Source organism: Dendrobium catenatum, unplaced genomic scaffold, assembly GCF_001605985.2.
Source record: "Dendrobium catenatum unplaced genomic scaffold, ASM160598v2 fragScaff_scaffold_1205, whole genome shotgun sequence".
NCBI lineage: Eukaryota > Viridiplantae > Streptophyta > Magnoliopsida > Asparagales > Orchidaceae > Dendrobium > Dendrobium catenatum.
Window position 1 is genome coordinate 385361 of NW_021319667.1, and position 21447 is coordinate 406807.

Consider the following 21447-nt stretch of genomic DNA (forward strand, 5'->3'; position numbering starts at 1 on the left):
ACATGATAATTCCCAAGAAAAATAGAAATCACCTATGTAAATAATCCCGTACTACTCTCATCATACAATACAGTTAGTTTATTTTAAGTATGTCATTCATTATAATATGAATATCATATAATACGATTAGTTTAAAATTTATGATTTCATTTGGTATGATCTTTGGGATGATCAAATTTCATCTCTGTCAATCATTCAGTACAAATCGTATAGTATAATCTATTATCATTAATTAAATTATGATTTGATTGACTAATTATGTGGGTTAATTTAGGTTAAGATTTGAAATTTTTATATAGAATGAATCAGATCGTGTAGTATGATTGGTTTAAAAATCAAATTTTAAATATCTTACTTAATTTATCTAGTGGTAAGAGTTTTTAAATCGTAAATAATCGTACAATATATCCAAAACATACAGTATGATTAGTTTATAAAAACTAATTATTCAATTAGCCATTAAGCCCATTCTATCTATACTATTCATATAATATAATTGTAATTCATACAATATGATAGTACAAAAAATTTTAACTCTTAAAATTTATCTCACTCCCCTTGTGTGTGTACGAACATCCAATTACAAACACTCTTATGTGGCCAAACTCAAGAAATAGAAAATAAAGAAAAATAAAATTGTTAACTTTATTTACTTTGCATTCTTATTCTGCCCATTCTTGAGCTTTTAGTAGCCTTGAGCAGTGTATGTCTTACCTGTAATGTTAGAACTCACATAAAAGAAAAATAAAAAAAAAATATTTAATGAGAAAGTAAAAATTCAATCACTAATATTTATCATCATCAAAATTACAGATTATGGATCCTAGATTGCAACAACAATATGGTAATAGGAATACTATAGAGGGTTATTCTAAAACCCATCCCACATTATTCGATAATATACTATTTAGTTTCTGGAAAATCTGTATGCCTACTTTTTTCAATATATTAATTTTTACATGTGGTTTATGGTAAAGGAAGGGGAAGGGTATACAACACTGTTTAAATTAATAAATAGCATTAAAATTGAAATACCCTTTACTGAATAGAAGAATAAGGATAGAGAGTTTGTAAAACTAAGTGCTAAATACTTAAACTATTTTTTCTCTATACTCTTAAGTCTAAAGATTACATGAGAGATATACTACATGTTCTAAAGGAATGGAAATTTGGGATATACTCTACATCATATATGAGGGTACTAGTGAAGTAAAGGTTGAAGATTTTACTGCATTAATATAAACTCTTTCACATTAAACCTAATGAGATAATATATGACATGTACACTAGATTTACCAAAATAGTGACATCTTTACATGTTTTAGGTAGAGAACTTTCAAATTTTGAAAAAGTCAATAAAATTCTTCACTATCTACCTAGTAGTTATGATGCTAAGTTTACTTCCATTTTTTAATCTAAAGATCTAAATATTAATTCTATAGATATCTTGTTAGGCTCACTCATTACCTACGAGAAAGGTGTAAGTCAGAGATTATAGGATGCAGGAGGTAAGAAAAGGAAAAAGTAGTGGCATTGAAAGCAAATAATTATGTGAGTGACATCTCTACAGTTGAAGAAGTTGATATAGCACTACTAACAAGTTAGTTCAAAAGCTTTATAAAAAGAAAACAAAAGCGTCATCAGTAATGGGTGAAAGGTAAACTAAATAAAAATTTTAAAGCTTCATTTGATAGTATTTTCTTTGAATGATGGAAACCCGACCACATGAGGACAAAATACCCCAACCTAAAGGCTTACCCAATCTAGGAGAAGGGTGAGGAGAAGACTTGAAGAAGGTAAAGTAAAGGACATAGAAGGAATTTTAGGCAGACTCCACGTCAGAATCATTAGAACTAGAAGCAGAGGAGAAGGTAACAAATATATTTGTTATGGCAAACAATAATTTTGATCATTCTGATCAAGATTATGTTAGCTTTCATATTATGAATTAATTGAAGTTTCTCAAAAAATTCATGATGCATATAAAAAGCTAAAGAAAATGCATGTTAGCTTGAATGTTAAATTTTTTGAATTACAAAAAGAGCATGATATCTTAGGATTAATCATTCTAGTTTAGATAAAGAGTACGCTACCTTACTTGATGTGTTGAATGATCTAAACAAAAATAGAACATTCTATTATATGCAAAATTCTGCTATATATATTTTATTTTTATGAATTTTTGAAGATTTTTCTATTTAAATGTTTTTAAAGAATGTTTTAATCAATTAAAAGTGACAGCACATTAATTTCCAATGATTGCATTGCTGAAAATCATTAGCAATTGATGAAAATATAGCGCGCATTAGTTCCAATCAGTAGATAGCAATAGCGGAAACAGCTTTACATGTATGAACCTCTTATTGGCCACTTCAAACCACAGTGATAGGGGAAAATCATTGGCAATAATGGTGCAATGGCACACTCATTATCAATAATTAAAATGGCGATGCACGTCTTCTAAAAGACACAATTTCCATTAATCTGTGTCAGCAAACTTCGGCAACCATCAAATCTTCCATAGTTTGGAATGAACATCTAGGATCTTGTCAAACTGAAATCTAAATAGCTAGAGGACTGAAGGAGCTCAGATGAATCATGGAATGACAAGATATAAGCTATTAATCATAAGATCAATGACCCAGATTTTATATAGATAAAAAATTATTCTAGTTAACCTTATATGATAAAGAATGAATAAAACTAAAAAATGGATAAACCAAATTTGATGTAACTTTAAACATATCTTTATTAGAGTTAAATAAATGATGGGGACCTGATTTTACAATTTAAAATGCACTTAATAAGAAATTATTTTAATATATAGGAATTGAACTAGGGTATGATATTTATGGCGATTAGCTGGGTCTTAGGAGGCATATGAGGGCTTTTTGAGCTTGTAGATTATCTTTGATTAATCCTCTAGAAGACGCAGAGAGCTAAAATGGTATAGATTATGAGCAATTGGACCTGGATGGTGTTTGAAAAGTCGCCACTGGTAGCTTCCAACCACCAAAGCTGGACTTGGAAAGTGTTGAGGGAATGCTTAGAATCTTAAACAAAAAGAGACTTGGCTCTGGGGGTTGAAGCTAGAGAGGAAGTATGACTGATTAGAATGAGCCATTTTTGCACACTTAGCTCAATTCAAACCCTTGGAAACCTTTGAATGGATGTGATTGCTTTGGAACTATTCTCTAGTGCTTGCCACATCACCTAAGGTAATTAGAAAGTAGAAAATAAAAAAGGGCAATGGCCTATGATTTAGAAAGTTTGTTTATCTTTATATAGGAAGGAGGGACCATCTAACAAGCTTACACTTAATCCATAGGTTAAGTTTAGATTAAGATATGATTATGAATATTCTAGAATGTGTTTAGGCTACTAGAACGGATTGGATTGGACTAAAATATTTATATTAGGTGGTTTGACCATTTAAGAGTGTTTTAAGCCTTTGTTGACTAGTTTGACCAGTCAATAAGTCAAGGGTTACCTAGGTGGAAGGTAAGAAGACTTAATGTGATGGTGTGATGGTTTGGAATCAAGAAGAAACTATGATGTGAGCATTTGAGTGAAGTGTTGATAATATAATCCCATTTTAAATGCTTCGTTGACTAGTTTTACCAGTCAACTTGTCAAAGCATGGTGAGGTTGGTTTTAGAGAGCATATAGAAGCTATTTGAGTAGTTTTCAAGGGGTCTAAGGAAATAGATTTAATGTTTGATTAAAGGGGTCATGTATGGTAGGGTTTTGACCACACTTGGTAGTTAGACAAAGTTTAACCAACCATGGTTTGACTCATGGTGGATTACGAGGGATTTAAACCATGCATTAAAGTTATTATAAAGCATTAAAGTGTTTAGTTTGATTACATGCAAGGAGTGAGTGATTAAAGACTTGACATATGATTTACATAGTACTTAATGATTGGCAGTTGGGTGACTGTCAATCATTAGATTTTTTATCAAGAGTATGAAATAGGTCCTGATGACCTCATATAAAAATGAGGTCAATAAATGGACCCCTTGAAAGTTCGAATAGGTTGTTAGACCCAATACAAGTGTCTCAAGTCTAACCAAGAGGGGGGGGGGTGAATTGGTTATTTAAAAATCTCTCTATTAGTAATATAGAAAACTGATTTAGATATTTTGCATAATAATTAAAATTTTCTCAAAAATATTTTTCAATCACAAAAAATAAACATGTAGAAAATAAAAAGCTATAAAAAGTAAAGATAAATGAACACCAAATTTTATTGTGGTTAGATCCAAGTAGACCTACGTCCACTCCCTGAAGACTTCTTCTTCAGGTATTCCAAAGTGACTCTCCTTTTGATCCCACGATAAGGTGGAGAAGCCCATACAATAACCTCTATCCCACTAACATTAGTGCAACAGAGTACCGCCATACTTTCTCACTCTCCTGGTGATTGCAGAGTACCAACATCTTTTCTCACCCTCCTGGTAATAGTAGAGTACTGATGTCCATTCTCACCCTCATGGTGATGGAAGAGTACCAACACCCTTTCTCACCCTCCTAGTGACAATAGAGTATCAGATCTTCTCCAAAGATCTTCTCTTAAGAGTATTCAAAGAAGTAGGACAGAGATTTGAAGAACATACAAAACAATCCTCACCTTTGGGCAACCTTATGAACCCTTCATAATTTCAACTTGTAAGATATCTCAATCCCCGCTCCTAATTACTCTCCCAAAACACTCTTACTATCACTCCTAAGAGAAAATTCATAGAAAAAGTCTTGGATAGTCAGTTTTAGGACTCTTATATATGAAGGACAAGAAAAATTGTCTTGGAAATTAAAAATTTCAAGTTGAACCTATAAAAATGGTGGGTTCATTTGGGATGAACTGGTACATATCCATTTTATACTCTAAACATCATCTATTTGAATATAACTTTATACAATATGAACAATTTAAAAGAAAATTGCCAAGGCATGATTGGATTAACTTCGTTTTGGAAGAATTTTCAGGTTAAATCGTCTACTATGATTCATGAATCATACAGTATGATTAGTTTTAAAATAAAATTTTTGACTCACTCCCCCAGTGTGTGAGTGCACTATTACCAAATTACAATCACACTTTCTCAAACTCAAGAAAAATATAAAAAATTATAGACTTCCATTACAAGAAACCCTAATCTAATCTATCTTAAAGTTTTTGGCAGTCTCGAGTATGATTTCTCTAAAATATTAGTACACAAAAATAACAGAAAGAAAATTTTTCTAATATGTGTTAGGAGAAATAGTAATCAACAAAATAATATTTTGGTATTATCAAAAACTCACATGATATAAAAATATAGTTTTGAAAACTAAGTTACAATAATCTCCCCTTTTTTTATGATAGCAAAATAATTATTATTTGAATTAACACTTAAGTAAATTTTTCTCCTAAGCTCCCCCTAAATGAATGATCAATTTAAAATAAGGGATTCCAAAAAATAAAAATATATAACAACAAATCAAAAACAACACACACAAAATAACACAATACATACAACATAAAAATCATAACAAATACCAAACAACATCAAACAAATAATACATCAAAAATAACTTAAACAATCAATACATCAATAACTAATGACTCCCTCTTTTGATAACAATAGAAAAGGGATTTACATCCTGAAAAGATAAGTTTCTATGGATAAATTAAAAAAGTTGATGAAGAAGAAGATTTTAAACTAATTGCATAACTAATATAAGAAAAGTCAACCAAGTTCACTGTTCATTCTAGATAAATCAAATAAAAATAATTAACAAAAAATGATAAAATAAAGATTAAATAGTTTCTAATTCAATAGTGAAGATTATTGCCCATTATATATATTTGCATAAGAGATAGAATAATAAATGAAAGAACAATATGAATCTTTTTTTTTCAATTGGCAATATTGCGTATCTTTTCAATTGTTTGTGTCACACTTTGTGTATTTTTTTAGTTTAGGCTAATTTTGTACTTATTTTGTCAAACATTACACATCTTCTCAAGTTTGGAACACTTTATGCAACTTTTTTACATTTCATTCTTTCTAGTATCAATAAATCTTAAAATAAAAACTAATAATTAACAAAAATAAACACATTAAAAAAGAAATAAAATAAAAATAAGACATCTATTTTGCAACAATTATAGCTAAGTAATACTTGTCTATAAGAACATGAAATTGATATTCTAATCTACATCCAGTTATAGTTTAATTTGAAATTTTTAGAGATTAAATTTTGCAAGATGATTAATTTGTTGAGTAAAGTAATTCAAAATTCTATTATAGGGATCAGCTACAAATGATTCCTCTCTAGAAACATAAATATTTTAAGAAGAGTAATTTTAATACATGATAAAATATCATTCCTTCTTTCCATTTAATATAAGAAAAACATACAAACACATCTTTCCATCTAAAACATCATTATTCCTGAAATGGAAGAACAACAACATGAAGAAACAAACACATGAAATCACAATAAAATATCTCAATAATAAATTCAAATACTCAACAACAAGTATAATATAGAAGCAACAATTAAAATTTAGAGGGGCCTAAGTCTGGATGTGGTTGAGAACTGAATATTATAAAGTAGCTATTGATCGTAGATACATTAGTGTTGATCGAGTTGAATTACCCTCTGATCCGTACCTTATCTTCATTGTACCTTGCATCCTACTGATTTAGATGATTCTCAATTTGATCAAAATGCTAATCAAAATGAGATTCCGATCTATTAAAATGCTGGACCATTTCTTGATAGAAATTTTGATCAGGTCTTGGTGCGGGTGCAGGTGTTAGAGCATGGGCTCCTTCTTCTCCCTCGAATTCTTCTCTCTCAGAACTTTGATCCCTATTAAATAGTGTATAAAAAGAGGCATGAAAAATGTAAATGCGAAGTTAAGTGGGAGGATCAGGTTGTACCTTTTCTTTAAAATGTAGGCAGCTAAGTATCTTAAGTCCACATTTTTCTTCCTCCTATTATGAGGAAGTCCAATAGCATAAAATTTATAGATGTAGTCCATGATTAGTTGGGCTTCATCAATAGGAGTTTTGATCATTATCAAGTATGTGACAGTAGACAAAAGAAGAGTCAAATTAATATGATCACCAGCATTGGGAATGATAGAAGTTCTCAAGACATGCTGGATGATCCTGGCATTCTGTTTAAGGGTATACACATGAGAAAGATGACTTACTTGTGCAACACCTCTAAGTGTCTGGTTTATTTTTGACCAATCAAAATTTTCTCTAGAGGTTATGATGTGTGCTCTAACCCCTTAAGTCCTAAGGAAAAGGAAGTTGCCTATATCTTCCTTAGTTATTTCAACATGCTGCTTAAATATATAAGAGGTCATCCTAGTATGATTTTGGTTCACTTTTATATTTACAAGAAAATTTTGAAAAGTTTCTTGATGATATGCATAGATCAAGGTGAGGATAAAACAAAACTGGGATGAGGCAAATAGGGGCATGACAGAAACGTTTATGTCACTTTGAATAAGGAGTCGAGAGGGGGTAATCTTAGCTACAATGAAATGATCAAAGACTTCCTCATTTTTCTCTGAAAGGAAGTTCTCGCCTCTACCAGAGTGAGAGGATGAGCCCTTGGAAGTATGAGGGTATTTGTTACTGCTGGCCATTACTAAAGATTGGACTCAGGATAGTTTAAATCGAATGAGAATGTGAAATAAAAAACCATCCGTGACCTTTCAATTTAAAGAAAAATAACCTATCGTATAATACAAAATTTTGATCATACATATGATTTTAAAATCATACAGGATGAAAAATATTTTGTAGATATGAATAGAAACAACTAAAAATGAAATGGCTTTCATAAGATGCCATTCCCAAGGTGTCATTTCATATAAGCTTTTTGAGCAAATAATCATATAGACCAACACCTGTTTGTCCGGGACGATAAGAATAATAAAGATCATTTTATAATGGTTAGGTTCGTACATATAAGAAACTGACAATATGATCATTCAGATAAAATTGGATTTCATACGTATGCTCTAACAAAAATAACTGAACATTTGGAAAATCATCCCCAATCGTATAAATAAAAAAATAAAGATCATACAGATGATGATGACATCGTACAGTATGATATGAATTAAAAATTTTAGTCTTGCAAGCTCAACTCAAAAAATATCATATACACGCTACATAATTCGTACAATACGACAAATTTTCATACAATATGAAGAAAATAATTAAAACATGATATGATAAACAAAAAACCTTTTTAAAAATCAATAACTTAAGATCTAATGACATGTTACCATGAAAAACAAAATTAAAACTCAACACTAATAAAAGAAAAATAAACAAAAAACTAAAGAAATAAAAACATACAAACAAATAAACCCTAACAAAATAACCTAATAAAGCAAATAAACACATCAATACATTACAAATCCAATTTGTAGAATTTCAATTTTAAGCATTAAAATCAATCACACCTAATCTGATTCTTAGGGTGCTAAATATTTTAAAGCCAGTGGTTTTATGAAAATGTTTGCAAGTTAACTCTCAGTACCAATATGGTGCAATTCAATTTCTCCTTTAGCCACATGATCTCTAATGAAGTGATGCCTTATATAAATATGCTTGGTTCTAGAATGTTAAATAGAATTCTTTGAAATTTATATGGCACTTGTATTATCACAAAAAATAGAAGTCATTTGAGTTCTAATATGTTCCCTACTATCCAAATAAAGTCCCTTACTATCTAAAATTGATTCAAGACCTTATTCTTTTTTAGACAAATTTAGGTAGTATCTTGGCGACTCCCTTGTTTAGAGAAAATTTTAGGAGTCTGGGCCTCTTACCATGCTAGATTAAGCGTGTACGATAGGTATCTGGTGACACCACGGACAAAAAGTCTTCATTCCAACCATGCTAGAGAAAGGCTTGTATCGGTCTTCATGCAAGTATTTAAAAATAATACAATTTTATATTTTGTCCTCGCTACATTAGAAAAAAACATGTACGGGGTTTACCCGCCTCATAGTAGGCATCACACCGGATCTCCCTCCTACCACGCCAAAGAAAAGCTTGTATGGGTAGTTTTTCAATTTTACACAAACACCAAATATGAGGTTTTGAGTTTAAGGATTACACATGTACGTAGATCAGTGACGACATTTAAATAGGGTTGGAGAGGAGATTGGGTAGAAGAGGAATGGGAAAGGAGATGTGGGATCAGATACGAAGACAGATAAAGCTTTTGTAAGAACTGCAAGAGGAAGCCAAAATAATATGAGGCTCTAGCGGGTCTCATTTTAATAGCGAGAATAGAGGCTCCATTGAGATGGTTAGTGGGATACCTAAGATTTTGATAGAGCTGACTATGAGATGAGGTTTATGGGATTTCAAGCGAGTTTTGTGGATACATTTAATAGATATAAGGTAAAAATCTTCTTCTAGATTTTTGTTAATTTTGTTTATTTATTCAGATGCCAATAAATGCCTCCCAACAAATATGGTATATGTTTAGAGCAAATCATATTTTTTGCATATTGATTGACCCTATGGATCTCTAGAAATTTGCTTTTGATGTCACATTGAGGTTCCCACTTAGCAGATCATGGCTTACTTGGACGTTAGATTTTTATTCTATAGATCTCTAAGAGTCTATCTCTTTGTCTTCATGGATCTTTTAGATGCACTTGTAGTCCATTATATAATTGAAATGTTGGCTTTAGTTAAGTAGAGACTCATGGGACAGTGATAGAGTGCTTCATACTTAGATCCCTAGAGTGTTACTCCATAGATTGATGAAGGTAGGTAGCATTATCACCTTGTATCCTTCTTTTACCATCACTATCATCTTAGTTTTTTGTCATTTTCATAACTATTTAACATCTTTCTCTATCACAATCATGTATAGATGTAATATTTTTATCGTATATTGCTAATATATTTTGAGATTTATCTGAATTTTATAGATTCATTAGTTGGTGGGGCTTTACTGCCTCAAGTATGGATTGAATCTTGCTCAAATTATACTTTTTACTAATGGTACATTCAGTTTGCAGAGGATCTTTAATTCTTCCCTCCTTTATTTATATTTTGGCGAGAAATTTTAAATATTTATTTGGGAATCTCAGCATGCAGCATAATGTCGACTCAAATTAATATTTAAAATGCCCCCTATCTTTGAGGGTTGTAGATTTACCTCGAATTCTAGAGATTTTGACTTTTTCTAATCCTTTGCTCTATATGGTGGACTTATTGGAAAATGTGCAAGTTTTGGATTTGGTTGATAGTACCAAATATAGGTAACATTATGATTCTTAACCAATTGAGAAAACTTTAATCTAAGTCACTTGAGTTTGTTCGATTGGGTGAGCTACAATTTGATAACTCTCCACTCTCGGGTTACTGAAATAGGGGTTCCTCTACTACTGTCTTTCTTATGGCATGTTGAGTAGATGTAGTTGCTAATGATATAATTATATTTGGGCGTATTGGATGTGACGTCTTATACCCATTTAGGCTTCAAACTTGATCTATGGAAAATACACTTCACAATGATGAATCCACTAAAGTTGGTAGATTTGAAGTCATCCTTCATAGTTATAGATTTAGAGTCTACAGACATTCGGTAATTGTTTGTGACTCATCCTTTTTAGTAAAAACTTGATTCTCCAGTCAATTAGGAGAGTCTTGTGGACTACGACTACTAGAACTTGTTGAGTCAAATTGTCCTTCATTCTTCCTATAATTCATACTTACAGGTTAACAAAGAGGGGGTTCCACTACTATGACAATTCTTCAAGCGTGTTGAGTAGATGGAGCTGCCAGTGATCTGACCATATTTGGGCTTATTAGATTTAGCCTCTTACACACATCTAAACCTTAAGCTTCAGGCTATTAGAAAACTTCAAGCTTTTTTGGCTCAATTTGTTGGAGTGTATAGTCACAAAGATATCTTTTCTGACTTTTGAAATCTATGTACACTAGAAGGAACGGTGTCCCAACCATCAAAAAAATCATATGCGCACTTGTTAACTATGGAATTCGCCATATCCTGACTTGAAGGAATGTTTGTAGTTGATTGTTTTAAATGTTTATTTGGAGATTTTGATGTGCAACTCGATGTCGACTTAAATAAATATTTAAAATATATCCTATCTTGCAGGGAGACTCCAAAATGAAATAAATTTAACTTTTTGGAGTTTTAAATATTTATTCAATGATCTCAGCATGTAACACGATATCAACCTGAATAAAAATTTAAAATGCCCTAAAAATTTTTCCCCAAAATACATTATTGTATTACAAAAGAATTTCGAATCACATATTATACATATTCTAATAGGCACATGTAAAATGCATAATAAAATTTTAAATACATACTTGTGCTTATGTATAATACTTCTTTAAGTATCGACTATTAATAGGCCGCATTGGCCTCTGACCATCTCAGTCAATTTATAAGCTCCTCCTAAGTATACCTTCTCAATAACAAAGGGGTCTTCCTAGTTAGACATAAATTTTTCACCAATTTTTTTATGTGGGATAATTGGCCTTCTTAGCACCATGACCAATTCCCCTTCTTGAAATGCTTAATGATGCACCATCCGATCTAGTTATTTTGCCATCATTTCCTGATAGATTTCCAAGTTTTTTTTATCTTGTAGTCTGACTTTATCGAGGGCATCAAGTTCTTCATTTCTCAATCGAGCATTTTTCTCCTGAGTCGAATCATATTAAATAGCTACACATAGTGATGGCAGCTTGATGTCCTGTTATAATATGGTTTCAACCCCAAACACGAGTGAGTATAGAGTGGCTTTGGTTAGCATCTTGTAAGCAGTATGATACGCTTATAACACCTCCGCCATTTTTTGTGAATATCTTCTTTAACAATTTCACTAGCGTCTTATTAAAGGCCTCCACCAAGTCTTTAGCCTTGGAAAATATATTGATGAGTATCACCAATAAATCTTGACTCTCTTAACAAACTTGTAGATTTTAGTACTCTTGAATGTTATGCCATTATCTCATATCACATTGCATGGTACATCAAATCTACAGAAGACATTATGGGTGAAGAAGTTAATTATGTATTGGGATGTGACTTCATTAAATGGAGCTGCTTCTACCCACTTAGAGAAGTAGTATGTTGTTGTCAATATGAAGTGGTGTCTGACCGATGATGGTGGATCTATCAATCCAATTATATCAATTCCCCAGCATTCGAATGGCCAGGATGCTACTATTGGGCATAGTGGATTTGACCACTTATAAATAACATCACCGTGAATCTGACACTTGTGACAGCTCTTAGTATTGTTAATGCAATTTGTCAACATTATTGCCCAATAGTAACCCATCCTTTTAATTTGAGCAGCCATTTTAGGACCTGATTGGTGTGCACCATAAAGCCCTTCATAGACTTCTGCCACCACTCGATCAACTTCCTTGCTACCTAGGCATCTTCGCCACATTCGGTCAAAAGCTCATTGATACAGCATGTTGTTGACAAATTCATATTGCAATGCTCTACTTCAAATTTGTGTGGCTAGAGATTTTTCTAACGGAAATTTATTTTCTTTGAAGTATTTGATGAATGGTTATCTCCAATCATCTTCCACTTCAATATCTAAGAAATGCAGCCATGACTATGAGCATATATTAGTTCTTTACCTCTTGGTGACATGATGTTCTTCTAGTTGATTTTTAATAGTAATATACTAGGGAGGTTGAGGATCAACCGAGGTTGCATCCTGCTACTATGAATCTGGTATTCCCTATGTCTGTAAGAATTTTAAGATGGATGGCTCTAATACTCGATGACTTTGAACCCCAATCAATAAAGGTAACCCCTCATCTTCATTGTCAAGCTCCTTGGCTAGTTTGGCCAGATAACATGCTTTGGCATTCTATCCTTAGGGAACTCAAACAATTTTAGCATTTGGCATCTGTTTTAGAAGCTCAAGAGTTTTTTGAGTGGCAATGGGCCAATTCAAGTTTGTCAACTTTATAAATGCCCAAAACCTAGTTTATCACTAGTTGAGAGTCAAAAAATTTTGGAGATTTTGGAATTTGACACTGATTGTAAACTCCAACCCCATTACTAGAGCTTCACATTCAGCTTCATTGTTAGTCTAAGATTTAGTTAAACTGAATGAAAACCACATTATACCTCCCTCGGGTTCAATGAAAATGAGGCCGATGTCATCTCGAGCTTTTGTAAGATTTGGAGGTTGGGCAAATCTAGTTGATGATGCACTGTTGAAGTACATTTTCCAAAATGGTAATTTTTCATTTTTCCTTGACCTGCAAGATTTACTTGTCAGGCAAATTATCATTTAGTGGAGAATCTCTAAGAATAGGATGTACGATAAGAAAATCTACCAAAGCTTATCCCTTTATTGCCTTCTGTGGCATTTACGTGATATTAAACTGCAGTAATGTCAGTGCCCGCCTTGTAAGGTGACCTATCAATACTTATATTATCATTAAGAACTTCCCTGAATCGAACTTTAATATCAAAATAATTTTATAAGAGCATGCAATGGCAGAGTGGATCGATCTTTGATATCAAAATAATTTTATGAGAGATCATGTAATGGCAGAGTTTTTGAACCACAAAAATTAATGCTAGACAATGCTTCTCAATTAGAGAATAGTGAATTTCTACTCCGATCAACCTCGACAGATGTAGAAGAGCACATTTTCATTATCATCTTTATTGTGTTGGGCCAATAATACTCTAAGGGACTCTTCTAGTGTTGTCGTATATAGTATAAGAGGCTTCTTTGAAAATGGAGCTACAAGAATGGGAGGACTTAAAAGGTACCTTTTGATACTATCAAAGGCCTCCTATAATTCTACATCCCATGTGAAGTGAACATCTTTCTTTTTCAGCATTAAAAAAGGTTGGCAACTACCCTACATATTCGATATGAATCATCAAATGAAAGAAAGTTATCCTTGTAAAGAGTGAAGTTGACAGTGACTCTTTTGTGGTTACATTTCTATGATCGCCTTGATTTTATTGGGGTCAATTTCAATTCCTTGATGGCGAACAATATACCCCAAGAATTTGCCAAAGGAGACATCAAAGACGCATTTAAGAGGGTTCATGTTCAAATCAAACTTTTTTATTCTCTCGAATATAATCCTTAGATCATTTAGGTGATCTTTTCTTTCTATCCTCTTCACGACAAGGTCATCTACATAACACTCAATCTTCTGATGTATCAATTCATCAAAAATATGTGTCATCACCCACTGGTAGGTGGCACCAGTATTCTTTATGCCAAAGGGCATGACCGTGTAGCAAAAAATGCTGATAGACATTCTAAATGATGTGTGCTTTTCATCCTCATATGCCATCTTGATTTCATTATAGCTTGATGATACATCCAAAAATGAGAACATGTCATAGTTGGAAGTGTTATCCAGTAATAGCTCTGACATTAGGAGCAAAACATCATCTTTTGGACACTCCTTATTGAGATCCTAAAAATCAATACAAATACAGTTTTGACCATTCTTCTTTTTCATAGGGATGATATTGGCGATCTAGTTGGCATATTTTTCTTCATGAATGAAGCCTTCTTTAATAAGCTTCTTTGTCTCTGTAATCACCTGCTCGTCCATCTCCAATCTCATTCTCCTTATAACTTGTTTAACAGACATTGCACTAGGCTTGATGGCTAATCTATAAACTGCTACATCAATGGATACGTCGGCCATCTAAATATATGTCCAGGCAAAGCAATTTTTGAATTCACAAAGAAGCTTTTCATTTCTTTGGATGAGATAGTAGTGTCTTACCACTTCTCAACTAAACTTGTGCAATCTCCTCTTATTCAAACTCATTTAATGGTGCATTTTCTTAAAAGTTGACCATCGTTTATTTGGAGACTCATCCATTGATTCAGAGCTACTACCCGACTTCACCTTCTCCATCTGTGAAGCGATATCGAGACATGATTCATCATATTCTAGAAAATATAAATCCTCATGCATACTATAATCCATTGGCAACACCATCATACAAGATTCAGAGGGTGCTTCTTTTTCCTTTTTTGTTAGAGCCACTGGTGTTGTCGAAATGCCCCGATAAGTTTTTATGGGGAGTGGATCTTCATTAGCCTCTTTTGCCTTATCAATTTTGAGCTTCACCATAAAATCAACAAGCTTAATAGGGCATCTCATAGTCTGGTAATATTCATCCAAACTATCAATAACCATTTAGGTTACGATCTTTTTCCCCCTGGACTTCTTTTGTTTGGTCATCTTCTTGGAGGATTTCACCCTTTCAAACTTCAAAGTGCCAGCTTGGTTTGTGAATTTTTTAGAAGTAGAAGCTCGCACCACATGCAGCACCTTGAGCTCTATCACCAGGTTAGTGGGAGACTTCCATTTCACACGCGGGACCCCTTCCATCTTTCTCAACATTTTCACAATTTTTTTAGAGACCGCAGTGTCCCACTATTCTTATTGAATTAGTTTCTTTTCCTTTATACTTTCTTCAACCAGGGGTATAGAAGAAGTTGTAACTACTCGAGTTAACTCCTTTTTAGGGTTAGTCACCACATTCTCGGATAATGTGAGCTCACCCTTCCTACACTTCCTTTCGAGTCAATCCTTAAAGATGTAGTAATCTTCAATGTGATAGTCGAGCACTCGATGATACGGGCAGTAATTTGGGTTGCTAATTTCTTATGACTCCTCCACCCTTTTGCAGTCTGGCAGTTCATGACCTGCCTTTAGCGCTTGCCAAAATAACTTGGTGATGCTCTCTCTTTTAAATGAGTATTCTTTATTCATCTTATCCTTGAGAGATGGGAACATTCTATCATCAGTGTCCATTAATTGCCTCAAGCGTTCCCCTCTGCCTTGGAAAGTTTGTGGCTAATCATTCCCCCTAAGTATCAACTTCTACTGAGGGTTAGGGTTGTAAACTTATCTTAGCTTTTCTTCATACTACATTGGTTTCTCACCTTTGTCTATATTATAAACCACATACTTCCCCTTAACCAGCCAGAGAGAGGATGTAGAGTAGGTTTCACCCTTCTTGGCATCTAAGGCTTTAGCCTTCTTGATCTTATCAGAGTGACCTTCTGATCTTGATAAGTTTAGCTTCTCACACTTGGAAACTCTATCCAGTAGATCCTAAAATATAGTAACTATATTCATGCATATAAATGGATGTATCTTATTATCGATGTTTCTTATTAATAATTACACGGCATGTTCTTCCTTGAGCTGCTACTCACATTTGATGCTTAAGTTTTTCCAGTAAATTATATATTTTGATGTCGACTCCTTTATCTTTTGTTTGTCTAAAGCGAGGTCGGTAATTATGACCTTCTCAATCATGATAGCAAACCTCTTCACAAATATGAATTCTAACTCTACAAATGTCTTCATAGAGTCATTTGGCAATTCAGCATATCATTCAAAAGTAGCTGTTGTCATACTACAGACGAATTGTCAAAAGAGTAGAACATCATTTCCCCCTATATTCTCAAAGGTGGCCTTGAATTGTGCCAAGTGTTGTCTGGGGTTATTAGTACCATTGAAGGTATAGAACATTGGGATTGAATACAATTTTGGGTATGGCACTTGGTCATATACTATTGGATATGGATGACCTTTGTCCACCAACTTCTCTGCTTGATTAACGGCTATGATAGCCTTGATCTTCTCGATGATAATTCCCTCCAACTGAGCAGCGGTCACATGTTCAGAGATATTCACAATATTTTACATGGTAGAGTTGGCGAGTAATGTTATTGACTTCATTACCACATTCAGGAATGCCCCATATTCCTGAGACTCGTGGCATTTAGAAACTTGGAGGATTGGGTATGGCGCCAATGGTAGAAGGTCTTTGCATCATCTACATCATCATCACCATTTAAGCCATTATCTCAGTCGTTTTCTCATTCAATTGAGAGATCTCTTTATCCTAAGCTCTCATCTTACACGTCATTTTCCATCGCATATTGGTGAGTGTAATATTTTTGGCATCAAGAGGATTCTCCTCTACTTCCTCCACTTCTTCTTCTCCTTGGGAGTGGCCACCTCTACCAGTAGTGGACTTAGATTCATCGTGACATTAGAAAACTTATCTGGACTGTGGCTACCAATAACCATCATCCTCACCATCATCATAGTCGGCCTCAATATGTATACTATGTACACAACCTCCATATTTATGGTGTTATTTATTTCTTCCATTTCATCTTCTATATCTTTCATATTTTGTTCTTCTTCTTCTATATTTTATTTCTCTTACATATCTTCTAGTACTCAGATCTCCGAGCGACGGCACCACTAGATCTCCTATTCTTAATTCGATAATAAGATTTCTTCGATCTGTAGGCTACAGTCGAAATTAGTCGTCTCTTCCTTTGGAGGAATCGGCAAATGATGGGATCCCCCAAAGGATTCCCAGGGTGTAGACCATCAGAACGGATGTCATCATGGGCCTTCTTTTATCAACTTTTGACATTGTTTGTTGGCTGGGGTGGATCTTCAGGGAGCCACAATTGATGCCACACCCAAATTTACTTCTTTTTCATTTCTCATAAGCTTTAGCCTCCATATATGCTTTCCCTTCCACTAGGACTTTTCGGTAGTGGATCCCCAAACACGCGGCTAAGGTGTCACACCCCAATGCTTACTAGATAGAATTTGCTTTCTTTCATTTCTTTCCATTTCAAAAGATAGACGCTCCCTTGGTAGGGTTCTCCTTGCCTCGTTCACTAAATGACATTGGAACTTCTTCTTTTTCAGTCCTTTCTCCTTTACAGTCTTCAGGACACTGCAGACTCGGGCCAAGAGGGATTCATGTTCTTTCTTCTTGTGGGGAGCTAGGGCTTCAAATTGTTGCTCTGAGAATGATTTCTTTAGCTCTCAAATATAGCTATTTTTCTTCACTTATCTTAAATTGGCAAACTTATTCCAGGTGGAAACAATGGCTTTAAGTTCAGGAGCAGGCAGGTTCGATGGGTGGATTTGCACAAGTTGTTGTTGAGCTCGATGCTCAGTATTCATCATTCTTTCTAACTCCTTGTTATCTTTCCTCCATATGAGGAAGGTTCAGCAATGTTCTCCCCTAGTACATGTATTGGTAGATTAGTGGCCATGGCTGGTACCACTGAGATTTTTTCATTAGTTACAATCCTCTTAGTGGCTAAGGCCTTAGGCTGTGATAGCCTTTCAAACATAGAAATCCTCTTATAAGGATTTTCAATAGTAACAGTAGTTTGTGACACTGGTAGATGTATATGACACGTATGAGCTCTAGTAGGAAGGAGACTTATTGCATTCTTTCAGTATTCACACCATTGACAAGAACGACAGCAGTCCTTGGAGCAACTACGAGGAAGTCAGGACAACCAAACTAGATTGTAGCTCCAGCATTCCTAGACTCAATGATAGCATTTGCTAGTTTGATCCTGGCACCTTGTCCCAGTTGGATGGTCATTAGATTATTTTGCATATCCATTTACATAAATGAACGGGAAGGGTTAGTAATCTTTATCTAATATAACACCCTACACTTTTAAAATGTAGAGACTTGCATATAATAGAAAATAAAAATAGTTTATCATTAGCAAGCAATTAAAATAAATTCAAAACTCTACTAAATGGCATATTAATGGATTTATTGAGTGGTCATTTTAGAATATTCAAGATCTTGATTCATTAAATGATTATTTAAAAAAAATTCAGAATTTTCCCTATGGTTGTATAGCCACTACTATAGCATTGAGACAACTTGTCAAAGATGGAAAGAGAAACTAAGCCCTAGAGTCTCCAGAAATAAGTGGGCGCCAAAAATTTAGCCCTGGCCTCCCCTTTACTTTCTTTGGGGGTGTTTTAATGGATTAAGTTCCAAGGTAAATTTTTGTAAGGTAGATGAGTTCGTAGATAAGACCTACTCAGAGATTTTGCCCTCATTTTTCAATGACTATATGATCTGAGTTCTGGTTTTCTATAGACACAAGCACTTATAGTTAATTACCCCTCTAGATCATGAGAGAAAACTTTCGATTAAGGCTAGTTGTCAATCAGATACATAGAGATACATGTTATCTAGTCTATAATAGTAGCATAGGCTTAGGTATTTGGAAGGGTATTGAGAGAATTGATATTTAAAATTGAAAATTTCATTATCTTACACTTAAAGTGAATGGTGGGGGAATAGACAATCGACCCGATCAAGATCCCATGGTTTCATCGTCCTGGGCCATCATGGTCCCAGGTATACTTAGTTAGAGGAGGTAGTCGACCCAACCTGATAGAAAGATTCTTGTTTGTAGCCATGGTTTGCTTCGTCTAAGGGTACCTTACAGACATGGGGTTAATATTTGTTTAAGGGACAAATTTGAATCCACCTTAACTAACAGAGGGCTTTATGCCCTATCAATTATATATTATTGATTCATATCTTAAAGATTTAATTACGCTAAAGAACATATTAGCTCTAGCCATAACCATTATCTTGTGGTGCCATTTGGCAATAAAACTACCTTATTTAGAGGTCCTGAGTCATAATCGTTTACTTGTAGTGTCATTTTGCGTGAAACTGCCGTTTAGAGGACACATATCACAATTTTACTAGTAGGAGATTATTTGAGAATGGATCCTAGTGATATTTTCAATTAGGCATTAGCTCTATGTGAGCTGAAATAAATTTCAATTTGTCTACCCCGACAAACTTTTATTGAAGTCGGTTGGTTTTTCTTTAAGTGGTTGGATGGTTTATTTTCAATTTAAAAAATTTGGATTTAGAAAATTTTGGAATTTTGGATTTTTTTAGTATTTGGGTGGCATTTTGAATTATTTAAAATTAACCCATCTGATTGAGATATACATTCAACACTGACATCATCGAGGTGTTTAGGGTCATTTGAATTTATGAATTGAATCTTGTTGACTCAGCCGAGCTATCGACAGAGGATTAGGTTTCGTAGGCTTTATAACTTTGTTGATGAATTTCTTTTATCATAGATCTTAAAGGCCTTATATAAACGCATAAAATAGATATTCCAGTCGACACCTTGATCGTATATCTGTTTGATAATTCGAGTCATTTTGAGTCTCATATGTTCGTATAGAAGGATAGGGCTCAAACTATATTCATTTATTGACCCACCCAGCATCCCTAGATGTCACGTGTATACCCTTAACATGCTTACTAGGGCCCATGTGGGTGTACAATTGTACTCGCCCCTTTTGTGTACTTATGTGTATAGATATTATAGTGCATGTGCGAGGGCATTTTGGATATTTAACAAATCTTCTTTGGTGACCTACAGAATTTTATATCTACTTTATTTATGCCTATGTTTGTGGCAGCTCGCTGGCATTTGTATTTGGTATGATAATGTGCGATACACTGGATGTATAACGGGTCCTCTACAGTAACTTATAAAATCCTATGCTTGTCGTGATCCTTCTACATTGACCAGTTGGCAAGTTGTTGTATTCGTTTGCACATTATTGTGTTGATTTATGAGTCAATTGGCATTGACGGCAAATAAACTATCTCTTTATGACTCTTTTGCTTCACTTGTTGACATGTCGCACCCTTTGCATGTTATAGGTAAAACCACTATGTATGTGACAAATCTATAAAATTATTTGTGGATACTCATACAATTGTTCATATGTATTCATATATGTAGTGAATTCACGGCTCTTGCTTGCATATAAACTGTAGGGTCTTGTCACATTCACTGTGCATCATCCCTACATCATAGAAGACTAGTGTATTCACTTGTATATTGCTTGTCACTTATCTCACAATTCTTATTGACTGTTGTTCAAGGATGACTTAAGTTCAATGTTACAAGTCGATTATCCACCATGAACCTTATATACATTCATTTGAATATCTCCTTGCATTTGTCGATCTTAGGGATATTTTTGAATTTGTAGCTTGTCCAAAATTGGCGCCTCATGTGCATTAAGGACTTATCGTATAAGCAACATATCTCCTACTGTCACTTATATGCATGCCATTTGCTCCTGACTGCATTCACCATCAACTTTCTCCATGCTTTTTTTTTGTTGCCACCAATTGTAGATTTTGCACTATTGAAATTCTTTGCATTATAGTTCGTAGATAGTTTGGCACCCTTCTTATAATGCTTCCCGATTGTTATTTAGATATGTTTCATCTCAAACATTGCAAGTGACCTATCGGGGTCCAAAGATCTCCCTACTATATTTTCATAGTAAAATTGAATTCACAAAATTTTTTGTTTCTTGCAAACAAGTTGCACTTGGAAGTTTTCTTATTTTCAAAATTGATTTGCAATTTACATGATGAGCTTGGTATCAAATTCATCCATCTATTCATTCCAATTGGGGTGATCACTACAAGCTGCTCGTTATTGTTCAAACATATTCCATGTTTAAGCTTGAAATGAATTTGTGCATA